The sequence below is a fragment of the Nycticebus coucang genome, unplaced genomic scaffold, assembly GCF_027406575.1.
Source record: "Nycticebus coucang isolate mNycCou1 unplaced genomic scaffold, mNycCou1.pri scaffold_60, whole genome shotgun sequence".
NCBI classification, from domain to species: Eukaryota; Metazoa; Chordata; class Mammalia; order Primates; family Lorisidae; genus Nycticebus; species Nycticebus coucang.
The window spans coordinates 171,843-199,273 of NW_026515587.1; the positions used below are offsets into that span (position 1 = coordinate 171,843).

The window sequence follows — 27,431 nt, forward strand, 5'->3', positions numbered from 1 at the left end:
TATTTGTCTGTAGGCCATGCACCTGTCTTCTTCAAAGAAGCTTCTGTTCAAGTCTCTTGCCCACAATGAAATGGGATCACTTGTTCTTTACTTATTAATAAGTTTGAGTTCTCTGTGGATTCTGATCACCAAACCTTTGTTAGGAACATAATCTGAAAATATCTTCTCCCATTCTGAGGACTGTCTGTTTGCTTTACTAAGTGTGCTCTTGGCTGTGCAGAAGCTGTTTAGTTTGATCAGTAATATATTTTTGGGGTTGCTTCAATTCCCTGGGGGGTGCTCCTCATAAAGTATTCTCCCAGGCCAATTAACATATTGCTCTTAGTATAGTATCTCAAGAATGGAAAAAAAAAGTATCCAACTTACTCAGTACTATTAGGAAATCAATATATAATCCCCCACACTTTTACACAAATGATAAAACACAAATATAGCCAAGATGACAGAGGGAAGAGGAGGGAAAGGGAAGGGAACGGAGGATAATTGGTGGGACCTCACCTATGGTGCATATTGCAAGGGTACATGTCAAATCTATTAAAAGTAGAGTATAAATGCCTTAACACAATAATTAACTGAGGTGAAGGCTAGGTTAACCACTTTGATGAAAACATTCCAAATTCTACATAAAATCAGCACATTGTACCTAAAATAAAACAAAACAAAACAAAATAAAGTCATTGAGAGAGAGAGAGAAACAGGTGTGTGCCATGGAGGCAATGGAAACTGCTGCCCTTATACCCCAAATCAGCATCACACATGCTCGGGTGGTATGGCCAGCCCTTTCCCTTGGTCCAGTCTCCCCTTTGGAGTCAAGGAGCGGGACCGCTTCCTCCCTTTCTTCAGGCTGTTGGCCAACAGCCCCTTGAGGCTGGCTGTCCATGGAAGGCTACAGGCTGCCCCCTGCACCCTTCTCTGTTCACCAGCACAGCTGTCACAGGAAGGGGGTCTTGGCCTCGCTGCTGTCCCCCTGGCTGGGTTTTGGCTTAAGCAAGATGAATCTGTAGAGGAGGTCCATTTCTGAACTCGCCTGGGCTGCTGCATAGCCCTCAGGAGTGTAGCTGGAGGCTTCAGCCATGTTCTGCTAATCTGTGTTGTGGTGCCAGTAGCATGCGGGGCAGCAAGGTGCTGGGTGTGTGAGGACACGAGTAATGTTCTGTTTCCTTGTTAAGCAGCCTCACATTCTTCTCCATCTCCAGCAAGACCCACTTGTGATGCTTGGCGATGGCCAGTGTGGCACTGTGGGCCCGCTGGTAAATCCACTCCCGTTCCTGTGTCTGGAAGGTGCAGAGCCCTTCTCCAGTGTTGCACAAGCTGCCAGCCTCAAAGGTAAAGCATGTTGCGTCCCAGTCATAGAGATGCAATGAGACAAGCTTCAGACTGCTGTATCCCAGAGGAAGAAGCTGTTCTCCTGGGTGATCTGCAGTTTGTACTCACCATACACGTCCAGGTGGGGGCAGGGAGGCAGGAAGATGCCATGCGCCCCTGGGGCCAGGAGGTCAGGCTCTCCCTGACTGGTGTCATTCAGCCGATCCTAGACACTCCACAAATAGTGTCTTGCACCACTATTTAGCCTCCAGCTCTGGGTCCCAGGTGAAGGCTTGTGCCCAGTCATTGGTGAATGTGATGGCTGCTGCCTGCCGCCAGGTCTCCTTGGGAAGCCATGTAACATACTTGACATTGCTGATGTCAGTCACCTTGGGGCAGCCTCACAGGTGCACTGACGTCTCATCTGGATACTTCTCCAGCCACAGAGGCCCCTTGTTGGAGGATTTGCAGAACACCAGCCAGCACCTCCGGTAGATTCCCAGCTTCCTGCTCTTCATCATGTGGCCTTGCTTGAGAATGTGACTGAAATCAGTTTCAATGGTTTCTCCCCCATCCCTGGGCACCAGGCTTGGTGAGGTGAGGGGAGGGATGTCCAGGGCCTGTCTTGGGGCACCTCAGATCACCACTTCCAGATACTCCTCTTGCTGGCCACTCCTGACCTCCCCGCCTCAGTATTATTCTAGCAGCTCCTTCACCAGGCGCCTATTGGGCTCCAAGCCGGGTCTGGAGCCCGCTGGGCGAGGCCTCAGGGCAGGAACATGCCCGCCTAACTGCTGGGGACTGCCAGAGCAGGCAGGGTAGTTAGGGAGATGCAGCCAGCAGGCTCACGCTCCAGCTGAGACTCCTGCTCTACCTTTTATTTAGGAAGTATTTTATTGGACCACAATGACATTACATCCATCTGCTCCTTTTCTCTCCATGTACTCCCTGTACTGTCTGCTTTCCCTATTCTTCATCCCCTTTTGTAAACCTGTCCTCTTCTGATTTCCTGACTTTGCTGAGCTCTCAAATTGTATTGAGATGGGACTAAAGCTACAGCACCTTTAGTCATACACTGTGTTTCATCTTCACCTGTTGCTAACACCTGAGAAGAGATACAATTTAACACTATTTCGCTTCTTCAATTCTTTTTTTTTTTACTATACATTTAATAGGTCATTTTCCTTGGCATTTAGAATATGTTGGTGCTTATGTTTTTCAATAAACATTTTTTCAAATGACTTTTTCAATAAAATGCACTGCTTACCCTTTACTTCTTTGGGTACTGTCTTGGTTCCATTTGAATTGCCACTCCCAGAAGAACAACCAAGATCCTCCTTGGTAAGATTCTCTGATAAATTCTGTTAAAAATAACATCAGTATTGAGTTTCAATTACAGTATATTTATAATATGTGGCACCAAGATTTCCTAACCACTTCCTTCAAAAATGTCTGAAATTTCTACTCTAAAAACAATTAATTTTACCTTTAAATAAAAGAATGTCTTGAAAACCAAAGCATTGCAACCTTACATATGCTCTCTAGATGAACCTTACCTTCCACCTGTGTATGGCTATTGATTCTGTAAATGGAGCACAGGCAGCCAAAGGAAACATTAACTCATGTCATATCACAAGAAGGAACTATCTTCACCTTCCATAACATTACTTTGCATTCTCCACCAACGCAAACAAATGTTGCAAAAAGTTTAATACATGGGCTATCATACTTCTGGCATTACATCATTAAAATATTTCTTACTCAAAAAATATTTCAGTGTTAACACTAGATACCAGCATAATGGGCAACTTTGGAATATGTCATGTTGAGTATAGGCTCAACAATGTCAGTAACTAAACAAGGCCTTGAAGACATCTAAATGTTTTGTGATACAATTTTTACTGATAGGTAAAATTGCTGAAGAAACAGAAAACCTATGATAAGCAAAACTTGCCTTATGGTTTATGTTTAAGTAAAAGCAAAAGAGGTATATATACCATGTAACTCCTTACCAATTAGGAAACACCTTTAAGAAACTATGGCAAGGCTTAATAAAAATTGAAGGATGGGAACAGAGAAGACGTCTTCTGGAAACTTCCAAAGTGTTCCAGTCACTTACTTGTACGTTTTCTTCTCTACACATTATAGTAATGAAAATAAAAATCATGATGAAGATGGTGACCCCAGGTTTTGCTTTCTGGTCGATGTAGGAGATAAGAGTAAAATGGTAAAAATATGTGATTAATACAGCATGACAAAGTGGAAAATCAGAATGGACCAGGGAACTGACCAAGGACAAAGCGGCAATGACAAGTGAAGCATCCACCTCATTTTGAACTTGAACTTTTTCTTCTCCAAACATGGGAATTCTACCGGTAACCTGCCTTCCTCATTCCTGACCCTTAGCATCTCTGGCTGTATTTCTTTCTTCATAAACACATATGCTTTTGATCTGTCTCTATGTGGTGGGGAGAGATGCAAGTTTTCTGATTCAGGTTCATGGTTTATACATAGTAGCACTGTTGTCCTCATCTAATGCCTCAGGATCACTTGCAGTATGTACTGTTTTTCCTTCCTCGTAAGTGTCTGTAGCAGCAGAAGCACTGTGTCCTTTCACTTGAACAAGCACACACTTCATTTCTTTGTTGTTATCAAGTCAGATTTTGCATCACTACACTGAAGCATAGTTCTGATATCTAATATCCAATTAATGATGTCTGGGCACCTATTTCTTGTCACTTCACTACCAAACTCTCGGTGTCCCTTAATTTCAACTGTGACTTCTGAGTCCCTTGTTTATTTTGGTGTCTGTATCTTTTTCACATGTCTCCTCACCTATCTTAAACACATGCCCAGAGTCTGTCCCCATTGTTACAATATTCACTGTATCTTTTTTTTTTCATTTCCATAAAGTTCAGAAGTTGAGTGGTGAGTATACTTCAGGGACACAAAGTAGGCATGAGATGGAAAGATATTTTTGTGACTGAGGCCTTTTTTTTGAGAAATGCCTGAAACACTATATAGGTGGACACTCCAGGTGCATCGGCCTTTTTCTTGAGAAAATACCTGAAACACTATAAAGATGGACACTCCAGGTGCATCTTTTCCTTCACAATCAGCTATATTATTTTTCAAAATAAATGGTGCTTTTTAAAAATTAAATCTTTTTCATCTTTAGTTTTTTGCTTCTATACTCTGGTACAGGACATGAACGATTTTTTTTTTAATCACTAACCATGTGGCTTAACTCATTTGACGTGGAATTTACCTAATTTCTTTATTCTCCTTTGCCTTGTTTGATCTGTACTTTCTCATACTTGTTTACACAAGGACACATATACAAGTATATTCTCTCTACCATAATTCTGATTACTTGAAACAAGTTTTCAGATGCAAACATGCAAGTTCAATGTGCTTATTTTGTTACTCAGTTGTATTTTCTATCAGGCAGCATTTTTTTTCCAAATAAATTTATCCTTAACAATCATGTGTGCACCAAGTTAGAAAATAAAACAGAAAATTCAAAAATGGAACAGGAAAACACCTCAGATCTGTATTTAGCTACTCCCAAATCATTGGATTGCAAATAAAAAGTTAAAAAAAATAATTTTCCTTAGTCTACATGACAGAAAAGTGTGAACTAGTAACTCAGCATTTTCATTCTTTGCCTATAATTCACTGATTATCTATTAAACCTACTAAAAGGTATTAGCAGAAGACTTGTAGTACTGCAAAGCCTTCCTCAGTTGAGAAACTTTCATGCATATACCTTTGATAGCAGATCCCTACATTGCTTCTCAGTACTTTCTCTAAAGGTTAACAATGAGACACTGGACAAACTTTACATTGCCAGCAAAGAACATCAACAACAATCAGAAAGATAAGTGAACTTTCAAATTTTAATTCAAATAATATGACATAATATGACCGTGTTATGTTCTGACACAGGCAATCTGCTTAAGCCTACGTCTAATAGATTCTAATGTCCTCATAAAACAGTGGGTGAAGGAACCTTGATACCGTTTAAAGATTTCCACAGGTAAGTGAGTTACAAACTTGCTGCTGCATCCTCACAACAAAGTCCCATTCTGCAAAGTAGGATTCTCCTCAGAGGCACAGTCTAATGACCCCATTCCCTCTCTCAACACACACTGAACTGAGTTAGAGGCCACAAGCAGGAAGAAGTACACTAGCTGGCATGAATGACTGATGGTATAAAACTATGCTACAGTTTGGGACATTGGGAATGGTGACTCTTTGAACATGAGTCCAACTCAGTGGCCATCATGGTGAAATTACTCATATTTTCTCTTGCTTAGTAATGTGATTCTTTACTTGGCATAACCTTCCTTGTCATGTAAGGTTATAAAATTGCAGAACAAGGAAAACACCAGGAACCCTCTACCTCTATTCCAAGGGCAAAGATTAGATGTAAGTCATTCTTTACTTTTGGAATCTTTAAGTTTTAAACTAGTGAAAAAACTTCTTAAAATTAAATATTACCTTCAGCATATGGATTATAAAATGCTATCCCAGTGAAAATGTCCCTTGGACTATGTCACATTACTCATGTAAAGAAAGTAATATTAAACCAGGAACTAAAATTAAAATTTGTTGATACCTGTGGGTGGTTATTTTCACTTCCTTTAAGCTCTTCTTGCTCTTCCTTTGATATGGATACTGACTTTAGTACTGTAAATTTCATATATTTAGGTAAATGAGTTGCTTAGAATGATTTCATAAAAGCTATCATCTTTATAAAAATTGATAGAAAGCAAAATTTATTTTTATTTTATAAATTGAGGGTTTAGATGAAGGTAAATCTTTAGCAGACTACATACTTCTTTTTAAAATATGTCTAATTAGCTTACACATTATTTTTATTCATTTTTCTTTTCAGACAGAGTCTCATTCTGTTCCCTTGAGTCGAGGTCCATGGCTTCCGAGCCCACAGCAACCTCAGTCCCTTGGGCTCAAGCCATCTTCTTGCCTCAGATTCCCAAGAATCTGGGCCTACAGGAATCTACCTCAATGCCAGGCTAGATTTTCTACTTTCAGTAGAGATGGGGTCTTGCCCTTCCTTAGGGTGATCTCAAATTCCTTAGCTTGAGTGATCCACCTGCTTTGGCCTCTGAGTATTAGGATTACGGGCATGAGCCACCATTCCTGCCCTAACTATCTAACACTTTAAACCACTGAGAATGCTACTAGATAGCTTTTATGAGGATAAAAGCCACAAATATCATAAATTCATCCACTCAATAAAAATGGCAAAAAATTCATAAACAAAGCAAGATTTACAAATCTAGTAAAACATAAAGGTATCACTGTATACTCTGGTCTACTTCAAAATAGTACCTGTAACATAGTGTGCATGTTGTGTCACACTTTATGGGGGCAAGACATGATTGCAAAAGGGACTTTGCCTAACAATTGCAATCATTGTAACCTGGCTTATTGTACCCTCAATGAATCTCCAACAATAAAAAAAATAAATAAAAAATAATAGTTCTCAAATTTGCTATTAGGTTTTATTCCTTTATCAGTGTATGCCCTGCTCCTTACGTGAGAAATGCTTTCCTCTAATATTCTGACAAATCACCTTGCACTGTTAGACTGCTATATCAAGCCTTCACTGATTCTCGCATTTTCCCCAGATGAACAGGTATCTAGCCTCTCTTGGGGCTGCCTTACTACTTAGATTTCTCCTCTGCAACTTTTAATCCTGAACTGTGGTTCATTTATTTCCTTTTTCCTTCACAATATAATTTAAATAAATTTATTTTCTTTTTAAATTTTTTGATTTTTTGTCTTGTCTTTATCTGTTACAGAAAATTATAGGGCCATAAAATTATTGGTTATTTAAATTGCTTTTGAACCGTTTTTTTTCCATTTCTATCCCTTTGTCTTATAAGCCATTTAAGACAAATGGCTTTGGGTGAAATCTTCCAAAGTCCCATTAGACCAATAGTCTGAATCTTGTTTTATGTGGCTATTATTGGCTCTAAGTTTAAAAATATGTACATAAAATGCATCAAGGTTGGCTTTTCCAGAAGTGATGTCTGAGCTGAGAAGTAAAGGGTGAGATGAGCAAGGGGAAAAATTGAGGAGGCCAGGAAAAAGTCAGAGCAGGACAGAAAGCAGCAAGAGGAAAGAGAAGCCTGCAATAGGGTGTGCATTTGTCCAAAATAGAGGGATTGGCTCAGAGGGCACTCCCAGAGGTTCTTCGGTAGTGCTAGAGTAAGGCAGACACACAGGGAAAGGGCTAAAATGGAGAGTTGAGAACAAGTCAGATTGCAAAAGCCTTCTGTGAAACTTAAAAGTACTAGGATGTTACTAATTTAGAAACATTTAATCATCCTACTGGCCCTGGAGAGAGGCCACAGTAAATACTGTCAGGAAGATGAATTCTAGGGGCACATGAATAAATAGAAGATGACTTACAGGCCATATAGCAAAAAAAATGCATTTCTGAAATATATGAATGTTTCCAGAAGTGCTTCACATAGTGTCAGTGCCCAGTGTAATGTGGAATTTTATTGAATAAATAAAAGAATCTGGGTTTGGTATTTCATTTTTTTTCTCAATTTTAAAGCACAGTGTAATACTTAATTACACTAAGTATTTATGTTTACAACCCATGGTATACAAAAGCTCCTAATGATCCCAATCACTTTTACTTGCATTTGCCCCCTTTTTAATCTGAACTCAGAGGGTTAAGTGTGGTACACGTATGTTGGAATGGTATAGAAAGGTTAAATTAAACAAGGGAACTAGGGTCAATCTCGACAGATCCAAAAAATGTAATGTTGAGAAAATAAAGAAGTTGCAGAATTTTACTAATAAGGATACACTCTCACACGTACACAGTCTGCTAATTGGATCATCTGATTTCAGTAAAATCAGTAAGATGGAATAATTAAAGTTAAAACATGACTGACATGTTAACATGAAGTGTTGCTCTAAGTAAAGATTTGAATTTCAATAAGCACTTGAAAAATTGTGGAGTTACAAAATTCACCTCAGTCAATTCCCTAACAAGGAAAGGGATGCCAAATCAGAGAACTATGTGAGGCAGAATAACCAAAACCAGAAGAACAACAAAAGAAAAGAAAATTACCTGTTGTGGCTTCTTGCACTTTAATTGTTTCTACTCCTTTATCTGGAGTAGCAGCTTCTGTGTCACAGGTACTTACAGTGAACTTTGAAAAAAAGTATATCATAAGTAATGCATAATTTCACAAAATATACAGGGAATAGTTCAAGACAAACAATGAATGTTGTTACCTGAAATTGAGGTTCTGTCTTGGAATCCCCTAAAAAACAAAGAACACATGCAATCGGTGTAAATGACAGTGTAAATGTAGCTATGAAGAAAACAAGCATACAGTTGAGGAGAGTTCCTATTGAGCTGAACCCTCCAGCTTGGCTTTAAAAGTAATTACTTTACGTTTGGGTTTGCTTTTTCCCTCTTGTATTGATTGTTTTATTGATTGACTGATTTAGGGGTAGACAGGAACAGAACACAAAAACTGAAGACAATAGGATATAATTTTAATATCATGTTCAGTTCAAACTTCAAAAGTGGCATTAGCTTTCACTCAAATGAAACATAAATTAAAAAAAAAGTTCAACTGAAAAAGTGCACATACAGCAGGGTGAAGAGTGGTCTTTATTCAAAGGAGCAAATCATGATCCAGAGAGGATAAAGGACCAGGCTGATGGAAGAAGCTTACAGTATGTCTTTAGTGCAACCCACATCATCATTTATACCATATGCTGCAAGGATCTGACATGTTCTGCAGCCTGTGCTCCATTTCAGAAGGAACACAGTTGTGATGACAGTTCAGTGGAGGTTATAATCCATTTCTCATTAGAGAAAGGGTTCCATAGATCTACATGGATAGATCCTTTTAAAATAACAGTTTTAAAAATGTGATTTTTTTCCATACCCATAAATACACAAGTATACCAATATTTTTTGTGTCCTCTACTTTGTCATATTAATTTTCTTCCTCAACTCACATAAGAGGTATGCAAGAAATTATATATACTGACCTATCAATCATGAACTATTTATCAAAAAGGAACACACTGAATGGTCGCAGAATTATGAGCTATAAATGAAATTTTATATTCCAAAATCACTAGACTATTCACTGGACATGACATTAAAATTTATAAAAGGCATACATAAGCTTTTAGGCAGTTTTTCACATTTTAGAATATTAAGGGATACATGTTTTGTTTACCTACTTTCCTCTTATACAGATTTAATCAAGTGATAAGTGTATTGTTTCTAAAATTAGTGTCCTTGGGGTTGTCACATTAATCCATTAAGGGATTTTAGGAAACAGCTGCTTTATAGGAAAAAATAGCATTTAAAAGTCAGTCATCTATTTTCAAAGTAACCTCATCTGATTAACTAGTATCAATGAAAAACATATCTCTGATGCCTGATAATTCCAGAGAAAAGAAATGCATCTCCGTGGTCTGCCTCAATCCCAGCATTTCTTCCTCCTTCCAGTAATCTCTGGGGCTGCAATAATCCAATCTTCTCTGTGTGTGCCAATTTCCTGAAGCCACCTGAACTGAGTTCTATCACGTTTGCGCATCAGGAATGAGAAATTACCTAGCTAACTTCTTTCTTATCTGCCTCTGTGCCCACTCACAAACCCTGTTGCTTTGCAAAAAAAAAACTTGAAATCTGACATTCTGACATTTGCATTCCTTTGATGGATTATTTCCACCACCTTTTTCCTCTTTATTTAGCAATAACATTTTATACCTAGAATTTCAATCTCTCTATAATTCAGTGTTATCCTTCATCTGGAAACATGCTCAAAAATAAGACCAAAATAAAGCTTTCCCTTGATTCTAGGTTGGAGGTATTCTTCAATAGCTCCTCCTACAGATTTCCTACAGAGAAGTCTATACCCTAGTTATTCAAGGTGGTGTGAGGAACAGCAGCCCTGGACTCACCTGAGAATGCATTAGCACTGCAGAATCACAAACCTGCTCAATCACAATGTGCATTTTAACATGGCCCCCACTGATGTCTTTATGTTTGAGAAGCTCTGGTCTCTAAAGAGTGTGAATATACATTCCTTTCCCTGAAATTATCCTTTGGAATATAGACTCCAGTTCCTCTCCATCACATATTCCACACTGAAATGGTATTTAAAATCACAAAGTTTCTAATGGAATGTTAGAGGTTTATAGCTTTCCTGGCCTCTCCACAACTAAGCCTACTGTCTTCCATCCAATTCCATCCAATTGAACCATATGTTATGAAGAACCATCACTTTATACGACATGAAATTGCACACATGTAACATCTCCACTCTCCATCAGACAGCTCTGCATGACCAGGGGCCTCAGACCTTAATGCCTTCCCAACATTAAGAAACACACAGAAAACAGGGAAGTTGGTGCTACTTCTCTCACTCCTTTTGGCACTGGAAGCTCATTTTATTATATTCTTCCCACCTGTATAACACCTTGATCTACCTTTTATTTAGGAAGTATTTTACTGAACCACTTTGCCATTACATCCATCTGCTCCTTTTATCTCCATGGACCACCTGTACTGTCTGCTTTCCCATTCTTCATTCCCTTTTGTAAACCTGTTCACTTCCTGGTTTCCTGACTTTGCTCAGCTTTCAGACTATATGGAGATGGGATAAAGATTCTGCTCCTTTAGTGATACTCTCTCTTTCATCCTCACTTGTTCCTAACACCTGTTTCGCTTTTTCATTTTATTTTTTTTTAATTGTATATGTAATAGGTGGTTTTCTTTGGCATTTATGATATCTTGGTGCTCATGTTTTTCAATAAACATTCTTTCACATGACATTTTCCATCAGATGCAGTCCTTACCATTTACTTGTTCTGGTACTGTCTTTGTTCCATTTGAATTGCCAGTCCCAGAAGAATGACTCTGTTAAAAGTAACATCAATATTGAGTTTCAATTACAGTATAATTATAATAAGTGGCACCAAGATTTCCTAATCACTTTCTTCAAAAATGTCTGAATTTTCTACTCTAAAAACAATAATTTTACCTTTAAATAAAAGAAGAATTTCTTGAAAATCAAAGCTTTGCAACCTTACATATGCTCTCTAGATGAACCTTATCTTTCACCTAGTATTGCTATTGATACTGTCACCTCACATGGACAGCCAAAGGAAACATGTTCAAATGCAAAATCTTAAGTCATGTCATATTGCAACAAGTAACTTACTTCACCTTCCATAACTTTACTTTGTATTCTCTAACACAAGTGAATGTTGCAAAAGATTAACACACGGGTTGTCATAGTTCTGGCATTACATCATTAAAATATTTTTAACCCTAGAAATATTTCCATGTTAACATTAGATACTGGCATAATGGACAACTTTGGAGTAAGTTGTGTTAAGTATAACCTCACCATTGTCAACACTCCTATATTTAGCTGAACAATTCCTTGACTACATCTAAATATTTTTGATAAAATGTTTGCTGATAGGGAAAATGCTTTAAAGAAAGGAAACCCTATGAGAAGAAAAACTTGACGGGGCAGAGCATGACAGTAGATGGGAAAGACATTTAACTGAGCTCTCCTGGAGAAGGCCAGACCATTGCCAACATGGAATATTGGCATGGAGTGGTAATTCAGGGTGTATGGTGATGTGGTGTACTATTGGATTTGCCGGAACAGTAAAGCCCCACCACAACAGGCAAGTTTCTGTGAGTCCACTCTGGCTTCAGTGGAGGCTGAGTCACCAGCAGTGGCCTCCATGACATCCAGCCTCCCCACAGCTGTCCCAGAAGAAGCCTTTCATGGTTTTTGGTTCTTAGGGGAAGCTGGGCATTGAGTGAAAAGATTGTAGTGTGTACTCCTGAGCAGAATTTGGTGGTCAGATTAGGGTGCTGTCTAGCGCAGTTCTGCTGCAGTTTGGCAGTGGGTGAAATATTCTCATGGGGAGAATAAAGTCCCCATATAGAATGCCACCATTGTCATGAAGGGCACCAGATGGTTGTGGGGGGACCCTCTTGCTGAGGGCCTATGATGTGGTAATCTGTGTTCTGCCTGTGGGGGGTGGACCTACACTCATGAGGGGCTCCCGCACTCCATGGGAATTGTTGTAGAAGAAATCTGTCAGACCTGTGGCTAAAGAATTTTTCAGAGCTGCGGAATCTCAGATCAGCAGAGCCTGAGTGCTGAGCAGGTGAACATGCGATCGCCAACAGCTAACCTGGGAAACAGCTCTAAGCCTGAGGACCAGAGAGAAGTTAACAGTTGTGTTGTTTGTCCCCCATATTCACTGCACCATCAGGTGTTCAGGAAGTACATATTGCAACATAAATATATTCCTACTAAAGTTGTATCCCTACCTCATATACATGTGTATGTTTATATACATGTACTATATAAACAAGCTAAAATCCTGCACCAAAAAAAAAAAAAAATACAGGAACCCTTGCCCTTGTTGAATGGAAATATGGAAGTTAGTTAAAGAATCAGCCATATATATACACACACAATTTCTTTGGGTTGATATCATTGTTTCTTTTATTTCTTTTCTTTCCTTCCTCTATTGGTTGCTGAGATTGCTTACATCAGGCTATTTGAGCTTCTTTCCCCCCCCCACTTTATCTCATTTCAATGTATTTTGTTTCCTGTTAAGTTGTTTGGCTGATTCTTTAACTAACTTTCATTTTTACATTCAAAAAGGGCAAGGTTTCCTGTATTTTGTTGTTGTTGTTGCAGAATTTTAGCTTGATTTTTTCTGTCCCCACTTCATTCCTCAGCATTCTCTCAGTTGATAGAGACTCTTCCCTATCACCTCTCCCAAAGTGCTTCTGCATCAGCTAGGATATTCCCCTCCCACATTTTTTTTTTCTTCTTGGTGTGTTCTCTTTCTTCTTTATTTATTTGTCTCCTCTCTCTCTCCTTTGATTAAACAGCACATTTAATTTTATGTATCTATTCTCATATTTGTATTTTTATTTTTTCTTCTTTTTCCATCCTTTCTTTGCTGAGGGTGGGTGTGACACAGTGGTGGTCTGGCAGGTAGATTTCAGCAGTGGTCTGGCTTAAAGAAGCCAGGAAAACTTTCTAGTGTTGGCCCCAGGAAGATAGTATTAGGAAGATTATGCTGTAAAACTTTCCTATTTTGCTATATATTTTTTTCTTTCTTTTTTCATCCTTACTCAATTTTTCCTTCTTGGTTTTTGGGTTTGTTGTTGTTGTTTGTCTGTTTTTATTAATGGAAGAGGAAGAGTCAGGATGTGTTCAAGCTGGTAAGGAGTGCCTGAACTAGAGGAATCCACCCAGCCCAGCTCCACAAAAACCTATAGGCTTGGCCATAACATGCCTGAAATATAACCTGCTGAAAAATAACATTTCTGCTATCACTCTCATCCTCCCTTCCTATTCTCCTTTTCACCTGTTCTTCAAATTTCTTCCATTATTCCCCCTCCACACTTTGGCTTTTTTGTGTGTGTGTGTTTCTTTCTTTTGCTTTTCTCTTACTCTTTCCTTCTTTCTTCCATCCTTTTTTTTCTCTTTTTCTTTCCTCTTGCCTCTCCTTGCTTACTCCTACTCTCCTCTGCCTATTGACCCCACAACAAGAGGCCTCTTCACCACCTAAAATCTGAGACAAGGTAACTTGAAGGAGAGGAGGAAGTGAGAAGGAGAAAGAAGCAAAAAGAAGTGAACTAGAAGAGACCACACATGAGGAGGGACCAAAAGAAAAACTCAGGCACCATGAAGAACCAAAATAGAGCAACTCTTCCAAGGGACCGTCAAGAAATTTTAAGACTCTTCCTATAAGGAATTAATGGATTTAACAGAAAGGCAATTTGAAAATATGGATGACTGAGACACAAAAGGGATTGAATACGAAAATGGAAAGACAAAACCAAAGGTCAGATGAGAGATAGGTAGAATATAGGATGCAGATGAGCTGAAATAAGTGAAGCAGACAATCAGGGAATGTAAAGAAGCAGTCAAAAGTATCAAATAGAGTATACCACAGAGAAGAAAGAACATCAGAGTTAGAGCATAAAGACTTTGAGTTAACACAGGATGTTACAGAGTCAGAAAAGAAGAGAGAGAAAGCAGAGTAGGAGCTTATAGAACTAGGAGATGCCATGAAGCATTCAAACATATGGATGATAGGAATACCAAAAGAGGAAGAAGATTGACCCAAAGGCAAGGAAGCCCTACTGGAGACTATGATAAATGAAAACTTTCCTAGTTTTACTAAAGATCCTGACACACACTTTTCAGATGGATATCAAACCGGAGTCATCTCAATTCTAACAGAGCCTCTCCAAGACACAATTTGATCAACGTGTCACAAGTCAAGATGAAGGAGAAAACTCTGCAAGCAGCTAGGAATAAGTGCCAATTGACCTACAAGGTCAGTAGGTTGATAGCAGACTTTTCAACTGAAACATTCCAAGCCAGAAGAGCATGGTCATACACCTTCAACATCCTTAAACAAAGTAATTTTCAGCCCAGAATCCTGTGTCCTGCTAAATTGAGCTTCAAAATGGATGGAGAAATCCAATCTTTTGCTGATATACAAGCACTGAGGAAATTTCTCAGAAGAAGACCAGCTCGAAAGGAAATACTGAGACCTATTCTCAATACTGCACACCACAGTGAACCACTAACAAAGAAAATACCTAGAAGCCAAAAACCAAAGCTTAGCTTCCACAATGTCAGAAAGGATAAAATTACACAATAAACCATCTCATAATGACATGAATAGAATTCTACCACTCTAATCAACATTCTCAATAAATGTAAATGGATTGAATTCCCCACTGAAGAGGCACTTGCTGGCTTATTGGATAAAATGACAAACAAAAACAAACAAACAAACAACAATAATAAACCCCAAGATATCCATACGCTGTCTCCAGGAGACACACCTAGCCCTGAAGGACAAATCAAGCCTCAGGGTTAAGGGATAGAAAACAGTGCACCAAGCAAATGGAAATCATAAAGGGTTGCAATTATGTTCTCAGATACAATCAGATTCAAAGCAACTTTATTTAAGAAAGACAAACAAGGACACCTCATAGTTGTAAAAGGAACAACACAACAAGAAGAGACCTCAATTTTAAATATTTATGCACCTAACTTAAATACAGATTTATACAACAGACCTTGAATGGTCTCAGCAATGTGATATCCCAGAATATCTTTTTTTTTTTTTGTAGAGACAGAGTCTCATTGTACCACTCTCGAGTAGAGTGCCATGGTGTCACACGGCTTACAGCAACCTCCAAATCCTGGGCTTAAGTGATTCTCTTGTCTCAGCCTCCCAAGCAGCTGGTACTACAGGCACCCGCCACAACGCCCGGCTATTTTTTTGTTGCAGTTTGGCATGGGCTGGGCCTGAACCCGCCACCCTCAGCATATGGGGCCGGTGCCCTACTCACTGAGCCACAGGCGCTGCCTATGTCCCAGAATATCTTAACAGTCAGGACTTTGACACCATTCTGACAAAATTGGACATATCCTCTAAACAGAAACTAAAGTAGGCTACAAATGACTTAAATATGACTCTAGAACAAATGGGTAGAATACCCCATCCTAAAGCAAAAGAATATACTTTTTTTTTCATCAGCTCATGGCACATGCTCCAAAATAGATCACATCCTATGATACAAATCAAATCTCGGCAAAATTAAAGGAATAGAAATTATATCATGCTTCTTCTCAGAACACAAGACTATAATGCTGATGATCAACTCCAACAAAATTGTTCATGCCCACACAAAGTCTTGTGAACTTTATAACCTTATGCTGAATGATAGTTGGGTTCAGAAAGAGATAAAAAAAAAGGAAAGGGTGAATTTCTTCAAACATAACAATAGTTATGACAGAATTTACCAAAACCTCTGGGATGCAACAAAATCTATCCTGAGAGGAAAATTTATTGTGCTACAAGCCCACCTTCAAAAACCCAAAATTGAGTGCATCAGCACACTCACAAATCATCTTATGGAATTGGAAAAAGACCCTAATCTCAGCAGAAGAAAAGAGATAGCCAAAATTAAATCAGATGTTAATGAAATTGAAAACAAAAGAAAGTTCAGAAAATTAATGAAATAAAAAGTTGGATTTTTGAAAAAGTAAATAACAGATAAACTTTTGACCACACTAACTGGAAACAGGAAAGTAAAATCTCTAGTAACCTCAATTATAAATGATAAAGGTGAAATAACAACAGATGCTACAGAGATATAAGAGATTATCACTGAATACTTCAAGAAACTCCATGCCCAGAAATTTGACAATGTGAAGGAAATGGATCAATACTTGGAAACATGCCCTTGTACTAGACTTAAGAAGAAATAGACTTTCTGAACAGACCAATTTCAAGCACTGAGATCAAAGAAGCAATAAAATATCCCCCCACCCTAAAAATGCCCAGGTCAGATGGCTTGACACCACAGTTCTATCAAACTTTCAAAGAGCAGCTTATACCCATACTGAAAAAAATTATTCCAAAAAATTGAGGAGGAAGGAATCTTCACTAAAACATTCTATGAAGTAAACATAACTCTGATACTAAAACCAGGAAAAGATCCAACTAAAAAGGAATCTACAGACTAATTTTACTAATGAATATAGTTGCAAAAATTCTCGATAAAATCCTAGTCTGTAGATGACAGTTTATCATTAAAAAATTCATACATCATGGTCAAGTAGGATTCAGCCCAGGGATGCAAGGCTGGTTTAACATATACAAATCCATAAATTTAATTCACCATATCAATAGAACCAAAAACAAAGACCATATCATGCTCTCAATAGAAGCAGAAAAAAAATTTGGTAAAAGTGAAACATCCTTTTCTAATTAGAACTCTGAAGAATATAGGCATTGGTGGTGTATTCCTTAAACTGCTTGAAGCTATCTATGACAAAGCCACAGCTAATATTATACTGATTGGAATAAAACTGAAAACTTTTCCACTCAGAACTGGAACAGACAATGTTGTCCTCTATCACCACTACTATTCAAGGTAGTGCTGGAAGTTCTAGCCAATATAATGAGGCAAGAGAAGGAAATAAAGGGGATCCAAAAGGGGGCAGAAGAAGTGAAGCTCTCCCTCTTTGCTGATGATATGACCTTATAGTTAAATAACCATAAGGATGCAACCAGAAGACTCCTGGAAGTGATTAAAAAAAATACAGTAATGTCTCAGGATATGAAACCAATGTCCAAAAATCAGTAGCTTATGCAAATGCCAATAACAGCCAAGATGAGAAGGTAATTAAGGACATAATACCCTTCACAGTAGCTTAAAAGAAAATGAAATGCCCAGAAATATACATCACCAAAGAGGTGCGTGACCTCTACAAAGAAAACTACGAACCCCTAAGAAAACAATAACAGAAGATATTAACAAATGGAAGAACAGACTATGCTCATGGCTGGGAAGAATCAACATTGTTAAAATGTCTATACATCCCAAAGCAAACTACAGATTCAATGCCATTCTTATTAAAGTACTCGCTGTGCTTTCAAGAGCTGGAAAAAAATAATTCTTCATTTTGTATGGAACCATAAAAAATTCCATATAGCCAAAGCAGTTCCTAAGGGTAAAAACCAACCTGAGGGCATCAGCATATCAGACTTTAGGCTGTACTACAAGGTCATAGTGGTCAAAACAGCATGACACTGACAAAAATAGAGACATATACATTTGGATTTGAGTAGAAAACCAGGGAATGAAACTAACATGGTACAGCCACCCAATCTTTGATAAAACAAACAAGAACATATACTGGAGGAAAGAATCTGTAATCAATAAATGGTGCTGGGAGAACTGGATATCCACATGTAAGAGATTGAAACTGGACCCACACTTTTCTCCACTCACAAAAAATGATTCAAGATGGAAATAAAGACCTTAATTTAAGGCATGAAATGATAAAAATCCTAAAAGAAAGCATTGGAAAAACACCGGAAGACATCAGCCTGGGGAAAGACCTTGTGAAGAAGACTTACATAGCAATTGCAACAACAACAAAAATAAACAAATGGGACTTAATTAAATTAAAAAGCTTCTGTACAGCTAAGGAGACAAGAACCAAAGCAAATAGATAACTACACGATAGGAAAGGATATTTCCATATTTTGAATCAGACAAAAGATTGATATCTAGGATCTACATAGAACTCAAATTAATCCACAGGAAAAAAGCAAACACTCCCATAAATCCCTGGTCAAGAGAGATGAATATAACCTTCTCTAAAGAAGATTGACTAATGGCTAACAAACATATGAAAAAATGCTCATGATCTCTAATTATTAGAAAAATGCAAATCAAAACCACCCTGAGATATCATCTAAACACAGTGAGAATAGTACACATCACGAAATCTCAAAACTGCATACACTGGCATGGATGTGGAGAGAAGGGAACACTTCTACACTGCTGGTGGGATGCCAAAGTAATACTAACTTTTTGGAAGGCAGTGTGGCGAACCCTCAAAGAACTCCAGGTAGACCTCCCATTTGATCCTGCAAACCCATTACTTGGTATCTACCCAGAAGGAAAAAAAATATCCTTTTCCCATAAGGACACTTGCACTAGGCTGTTTACGGCAGCTCAATTTACAATTGTCAACATGTGGAAACAGCCTAAATGCCCCCAAACCCAAGAATGGATTCATAAGCTGTGGTATAAGTATACAATGGAATAATATCCAGCCATTAAAAAAGATGGGATGAATATTTTCTGATTCATGCCTCAGGAACACGTGCAGTATGTACTGCTTTTCCTTCTTCATAAGTGCCTGTAGAAGCAGAAGCACTGTGCCCTTTCACTTGAACAAGCCCACACTTCATTTCTCTAAAGTTATCAAGTCACAAATATTGCATTACTAGATTGAACCATAGTTCTGATATCTAATATCCAATTAATGGTGTTTGGTTCCTATTTCTTGCCACTACACTTTGAAAGTCATGGTCTTCCTTCATTCCAGTGGTAACTTCTGAGTTCCTTCCTTCTTTTAGTGTCAGTATAATTTTCACATTTCTCCTCATGTTTGTTAAATACATGTCCAGGTTCTTTGTGCATTGTTAACATTTTCACATTATACTTCTTTTCATTTAAATAAAGTTCAGAATGGGAGAAGATATTTGCAGGTTATGTTTCTGACAAAGTTTTGAGAACTAGAATCCACAGAAAACTCAAGCTAATTAATAAAAAGAGAACAAGTGATCCCATTTCATTGTGGGCAAAAGATTTGAATGGAAGCTTCTCTGAAGAAGACAGGTGCATGGCCTATAGACACATGAAAAAAACTGCTCATCATCCCTATTCATCAGAGAAATGCAAATCAAAACCTCATTGAAACATCATCTAACTCCAGTGAGAGTAGCCCACATCACAAAATCCCAAAAGTGCAGATGTTGGTGTGGACGTGGAGAGAAGGGAACACTTCTGCACTACTAGTGAGAATGCAAGCTGAAATGTTCCTTTTGGAAAGAGATTTGGATAACACTTAGGGAACTGAAAGGAGACCTGCCATTTGATCCTGCAATTCCTCTACTAGGTCTATATTAGATGACCACAAATCATTTTACAACATAGATATTTGTACCACAATGTTTATTTAAGCCCAAATCATAATTGCTCAGTCATGGAAGAAGCCCAAGTGCCCATAGACCCATGAATGGATTAACAACTTATGGTGTGTGTGTGTGTGTGTGTGTGTGTATAATTGAATATCATACATCCATAAAATGATGGAGACTTTATTTATTTTGTGTCACATAGATGGAGCTGGAACATATTATTCTTAGTGAAAAGTATCTCAAGAATGGGAAAAATGTATCCAATGTACTCAGTACTACTATGAAACCAACATATAATCCCACACACTTTTACACAAATGATAAAACACAAGTGTAGCCCAGAATGACCAGAGAACAGGAGAGGAAGGGCAGGGGACCGGGGAGGCCGGGTAGATGGAGGATAATTGGTGGGACATCATCTATGGTGTATATTAAGGGTACATGTTAAATCTATTAGGAGTAGAGTATAAATGTCTTAACACAACAAATAATTAAGTGAGGTGAAGGCAATGTTAACCAGTTTGATGTAAGCATTCCAAATTGTATATAAAATCAGCACATTATACCCCATAAAGGCATTAAGGAACAGAGTTATGATTGAAAAAAAATTATGAAATAAAATAATAAAATAAAAACATCATATTAAAGACATAAAAAAAAACTTAGTGTCCATTCATTTCAACTGTAACTTCTGAGTTTCTTGCTTATTTACTGTCTGTAACATTTTCACATTTCTCCTCACCTGCGTCAAGTGTATTCCTAATGTCTATCTGGATTGTTATAATTTTCAGAGTTTATTTTTTTCATTTAAATAAAGTTTAGAGGGTGAGTGGTGAGTATTCCTAGGGGACACAATGTAGGCATGAGGACTTTTTCTTGAGAAAATGCCTGAAGCACTAAGGAGTGGACATTCCAGGTGCATCTTTCCCCTCACAGTCTGGTATACTATTTGTTAAATTAGATGAAGCTTTTTTTTTTTTTTTTAATTGTTGGGGACTCATTGAGGGTACATAGAAGTAGGTTACATTAATTGGTTTTGTCAGATAAGGAGCCTATTATATTTGTGTCCTGCCCTGCAAAAGGTGAAATCTGTCCCCCATGACAGCCCTCCTTCCTTTTCTCAGCTCTCCCCATCCCTCACCCCCATTGCATACTAGGACCTTAATTGTCCACATATCAGAATTGAGTACATAGGGTTCTTATTTCTCCATTCTTGTGATGCTTTACTAAAAATAATGTGTTCCACATGCATCCAGGTTAATACACAGGATGTGAAATCTCCGTCTTTTTTAGTGACTGAGTAGTATTCCATGCTATACAAATACCACAGCTCTTAATCCATTCTTGAGTTGGTGGGCATTTAGGCTGCTTCCACATTTTGGTGATAGTAAATTGAGCTTCAATAAATAGGCTGGAATAAATAGGGAAAGGTTATTGGCATATTTTGATTCAGACAAAAGCTTGATAACTAGGATCTACAGAGAACTTGAAGTAATAAACATTAAAAGAGTCAACAATCCCTTAGATCACTGGGCAAGAGAGATGAATAGAAACTTTTCTAAAGAAGACAAACAGGGGAATGGCTTATTAACATGAAAACTGCACATCATCCCTAATAATTAGAGAAATGCAAATGAAAACCACCCTGAAATACCATCTAACCCCAGGGAGAATGGCTCACATCACAGTCTCAAAACTGTAGATGCTAGCATGGATGAGGAGAGAAAACACTTTACACTGCTGGTGGAACTGCAAATGAATACAGCCTTTCTGGAAGGCAGTGTGGAGAACCATCGAAGACCTCAAGCTAGACTACCCATTTGACCCTGCAATCCCACTGCTGGGCATCTACCCAAAAGAAAAAAAAATCCGTTTATCACAAGGACACTTACAGAAGGTGCTTTTAAAAAACTTTGCTTCTTCCTTACAGTAACTCAGCTATAGGGCAAGCAGGAATTTTGTATTATTCATAGTTTTAGTCAGAACACTGTTAGAGCTCATTTCTTAGGTGTTTTTATTGATTTCCCCATTCCACTTCACCTTGTTTGACCCCACATTTGCTCATACTTTTGCACACAAGGAAGATCTGAATATACAGATATATTCTATCAGTCCTCATTTATTCCTAGTCAGGAGACATGTTTTCATATGCAAACATGCAATATTCTTGTGCTTATTTTATTTCTCAGTTGTGTTTTCTGTCAAGGAGAATGTTCTTTCCAAAATAAAATTAGAAAATAAGAATCGTACTGGAAAACTTCCTAAATGTATTTATCTACTCTGAAATCACTGGATTGTAAATACATATTAAAAAATAATATTCCTTAGAGAACACATAGAAAAAAATTGTGAACTACAAATGTAACATTCTCATTCAGTCCAGAATTAACTTATTATCTTTAAAAACGACCAAATGCATCAGTAGATAACTAGTGTGAATACAGAGCCTCCCTAACTAAAACCTTCTAACCTCAATAGTGGCCCCCCCCGACTGCATTTCCGAACTGTTTTTAAAAACTGATGATAACTCAAACCTGGGAAACTATACATTATTACATGATAAAATCAATAGCAATCAGAAAGAAAAGCCAATCCTCAAATGTAAATTCAAATGATATCCATAATATGACAGTGCTATTTTCTGACACAGACTATCTATCTGCTTAAGCCTATGACTAAGATATTCTAATGTCCTCTTAAGACAGTGCGTGAAGGAACCTTGATACCATTTAATAATGTCCTGCAGGTAAGTAGTTACAAACTTACTGCTGCACCCTCACATCAATGTCCCATTCTTAAGGTAGGATTATCTTCATAGGCACAGTCTAATGACCCCTTTCCCTCTCTCAACACACACTGAACTGAGTCAGAGGCCATAAGGAGAAAGAAATACTTTGCCTGCCATGAATGACTGGCAGTATAAAATTACACTACAGTTTGGGACATTGGGAATGGTGATTCTTTGAACATGAGTCCTACTCAGTGGCCATCTTGGTGAAATTGCTCATAATTTCTCTTGCTTAGTAATATGATTCCGTACTTGGCAAAACCTTCCTTATTATATAAGGTTATAAAACTAAAGAACCAGAAAAACATCAGAAATTCTCTGCCTCGATTCCAAGGACAAAGATTAGCTATAAGTCACTCTTCACTCTAGGAAGGTTTAAGTTTTATAACTAGTTAAAAAAACTCCCTCAACTTAAATATTAGCTTATGACATATGAATTCTAAAATACTATTCCAGTAGGAAATGTCCCTTGGACTATGTCACATCATTCACATAAATAAAACAGTATTAAACCAGAAACATAAATGTAAATTTGTTTATACCTGTGGCTTGTCATTTTCATCTCCTTTAGGCTCTTCTTCCTCTTCTTCTGATGTAACAAAGTTGTATACTGTAAATTTCATATATTTAGGTAAATGAGTTGATTAGAATGATGTGATAAAAGCTATCAGCTTTATAAAAGTGGATAGAAAGCTACATTTCTGTTGATTTTATAAATTGGGAGTTTAGATGAATTTAAGTCTTTAGCAGACTATAGACTTCCTTAAAAAATACTCCTAATTAATCTAACAATGAGTTGCTTAGAATTATGTGGTAAAAGCTATCAGCTTTATAAAAATGGATAGAAAGCTAAATTTCTTTTTATTTTATAGATTGAGAGTTAGATGAAGTTGTCTTTAGCAGACTATATACTTCTTTAACAAATACTCCTAATTATCTAACACTTGAAAAACCACTCAGAAAACTACCAGGCATTAGTGTGTAAAAGGCACACAAAGATCACAGATTCACGCAGAAATTCATCCACCCAACATAAATGACAAAGCCATCATAAACAAAGAAAAAAATTTCAATCCAGGAAAACATATCAAATAGCCCTGTGTACTTCTTTCTCCTACTTAATAGAACCTGCCAGGCATTGCACATGTTATTCACTAAGTTGCTGTTACTTTTTATACCATAATCAGTGTATGCCCTGTGACTTACGTGTGAAATGCTTTCCTTCTAATATGCTGACAATATTTATTACGTTTGTTCTTTACTTTTTTCTTCTTTTATTTTTCTCTTTTCTTTTCTTTTCTTTCATTCTTTCCTTCTTTATTTTTGGACACAGATTGCTATGTGAGGACTCTGTTAATTACAGCTCTTTCCCTGGACAAACAGGCATCTACTCTCTCACTGAGGCCTCAGCACTAACGGATTTCTCTTCTGCACCTTCCCCACCTGAACTATAAGTTAATTCTTTCCATTTCTATTCCCCAGATACCAAGGCTGTAGGACACAATATTCCACAGCATTGTTGGGCACACAGTTTTTATCTATTCTTGATAATTATACTTTGGTTAAAGGGAAATGAATAAGATCTGTCAAGGTTGGCTTTTCCAGAAGTCATGTCTGAACTGAGAAGTAAAGGGTGAGATGAGCAAGATGAAAAGATGGAGAGGCCAGGAAAAAGGGAGAGGAGGACAGGAAGAAGCAGGAGTAAAAACAAGTCTGAAAGAGGATGTGCATTTGTCCAACAGAGAGGGATTGGTTCAGAGGGCACTCCCAGAGTTAGTTCAGTAATGCTAGTGAAAAGACAGACACACAGGAAAAGGGCTAAAATGGAGAGTTGAGAAAAAGTCAGATTGTGAAAACCCCATGTGAGACCTAAGGTACTGTTATAGGTACTATATTACCAATTCAAGGTCTGCTTAATCATCCTAATGGTCCTGGAGAGGGACCACAGTTAGGGAAGGTAAATTCCAGGGCCACATGTATAAACAGAAGATGACTTACAGGCAATACTGCAAAATAAATGCACTTCTGAAATATATGAATGGTTCCAGAAATGTTTCACATAGTGTTAGCCTCCAGTGTAATGTGGTTTTTTATGGAATGAATAAAATAATCTGAGTTTTGTATTATAATTTTTTCAATTTCAATGCTCAGTTTAGTAAGATTTTTTAAATTAAATCATAACTGTGTACATTAATGTAATCATGGGGTACAATGTGCTGGTTTTATATACAATTTGAAATATTTTCATTGAACTGGTTAACATAGCCTTCATGGCATTTTCTTAATTATTGTGTTCAGACATTTATATTCTGCATTTAGTAAGTTTCACCTGTACCCTTTTAAAATGCTCTGTAGGTATGATCCCACCATTTACCCTCCATCCACCCATCCTCTCCCTCCCCTCCCCTCCCTTACCCCTGCCCCATATCCTTGTGATTTAATAGGGTTATAGCTTTCATATGAAAGCTATAAATCAGTTTCATAGTAGGGCTGAGTACATTTTATACTTTATCTTCCATTCTTGAGATACTTTGCTAAAAAGAATATTTTCCAGCTCCACCCATGTAAACATGAAAGAGGTAAAGTCTTCATCTTTCTTTACGGCTGCATAATATTCCATGGTGTACATATACCACCATTTATTGATCCATTCGTGGATCGAAGGGCACTTGGGCTTCTTCCATGACTTAGCAATTATGAATTGGGCTACAATAAACATTCTGGTACAAATACCTTTAATGTTTACAATGCACTGTATACAAAGGCTCCTAGGGATCCCCAATCACCTTTACTTACGAATGCCCCTTTTCTAATCTGCGTTCAGAGTGTTCAGTTAAGTGTGGTACACATATGTTGGAATGGTATAGAGAGCTTAAATTAAACAAGGATACTAGTGTCATTCTCAACAGATGCAAAAAATGTAAAGTTGAGCAAATAAAGAAGTTGCAATTATACCATTTTTGTACAATTTTATGACACAAAAACTAATTCTCAGCAATATTTATCACCAGACACACTTTGAAAGTCTATGGAAATAATGTCCAGACAACTCCAGGTGTTGATTACTTCTGTGTAATATATTCAATAGTACGGAAGGACTATTTCCTACTATTAACCTTTCAGAATCATGGTTTTAAGACTGTGTCTACCAAATATTCATAAAGGAGTGATTAATTATTTTACTAATAAGGATACCCTCTCACACAAATATACTCTACTAATTGGATCATCTGACTTCCTTTGTATCATCAGTGTAAAATCAGAAAGATTGAATAATTAAAGTTAAACATGACTGAGATGTTAACATGAAGTGCTCCTCTAAGTAAAGATTTGAATTTCAAGAAGCACTTGGAAAGTTGTGGAGTCACCAAATTCACCTCTGTCATTTCCCTAACAAGGACAGGGATGCCAAATCAGAGAACAATGGGAGGCAGAATAACAACAACAACAAAAGAAAATTACCTGTTGCAGCTGGTTTAACTTTAATCCTTTGTACTCCTTTTTTTGGAGTAGGAGGTTTTATATCAGCATCGCACACAGTGAGCTTTGAAACAAATTGTATCATAAGTAAAGCACAATTTCACACAATGTACAGAAAATAATTCCCTCACATGAAGGGAATTAGGAAACAACTACTTTATAGAAAACAAATAATAATAACATTTGCAAAAAAAGCCATCCATCTTTGTTCAAAGTAACCTGATCTGATTAACTAGTATCAATGCAACATATATCTCAGATGCCTGATCCTTCTGGAGAAAAGAAATGCCTCCCTGTGTTCTGCCCCAATCCAGTACTTCCTCCTCCTTCCAGTAATCTCTGGAGCTGCAGTAATCCAATCTTCTCTGTGTGTGCAAATTTCCTGAATGAATATTGTTACCTGATACTGAGGTTGTGTCTTAACATGCATTGAAAAACAAAGAGAACATAGAAATCAGTGTAAATGACAGTGCAAATGTAAATATGACAAAGCCAAACATACAGTGGTGGAGAGTTCCTATTGAGCTGAACCCCCAAGCTGGGCTTAGAAAATAAATACTTTAGGTTTCAGGCTGCTTTTTCTCTCTTTTATTGGTGGATTGATTGATTTATAGGCAGACAGGAGCATAACAGACAAAAACTGAAGACAATAGGAATACAAGTTTAATATAATATACAGTTAAAACTTCAAAGGTGAGATTATGTTTCAAATGAAAATCACTCATATAGAAAAGTGCACATACAGAAGAGTGAAGAGTGGTCCTTATTTGAAGGAGCAAATCATGAGCCAGAGAGCATAAAAGGCAAGGCCGATGGCAGAAGCTTACAGCATGCCTTTACTACAACCCAAAACATCATTTGTACAATAGGCTGCAATTAACTGCCAAGTTCTTCAGTTTGTGGACGTCATTTAGGAAGAAACACAGCTATGATGACAGTTCAGATGAGGGCGTAATCCATTTCTCATTAGAGAAAGGGTTCAATCGATCTGCATGGCTAGACCGTTGCAGAATAGCAGTTTTAAAAATTTGATCTTTTCTACACCCACACGAGACGCAAGTATACCAATATTTCTTAGGTCCTCTACTTTTGTGCTGTTAATTTTCTTTCTCAATTCATATAAGAGGTATGTGAGAAATTACATATACTGAGCTATCTATGGTGAACTATTTATCAAAAAGGAAACATTGAATGGCCATATAATTATTAGATCTTGGGTGGCTCCTGTGACTCAAAGGAGTAGGGCACTGGCCCCATATGC

General features: G+C 37.6%; 1 pseudogene; it reads right to left on the reverse strand.

Moving 5' to 3' along the window:
* Positions 1-931: 931 nt before the first annotated feature.
* LOC128579505 (docking protein 4-like) lies at positions 932-26,514 on the reverse strand (annotated as a pseudogene).
* Positions 26,515-27,431: the final 917 nt, after the last annotated feature.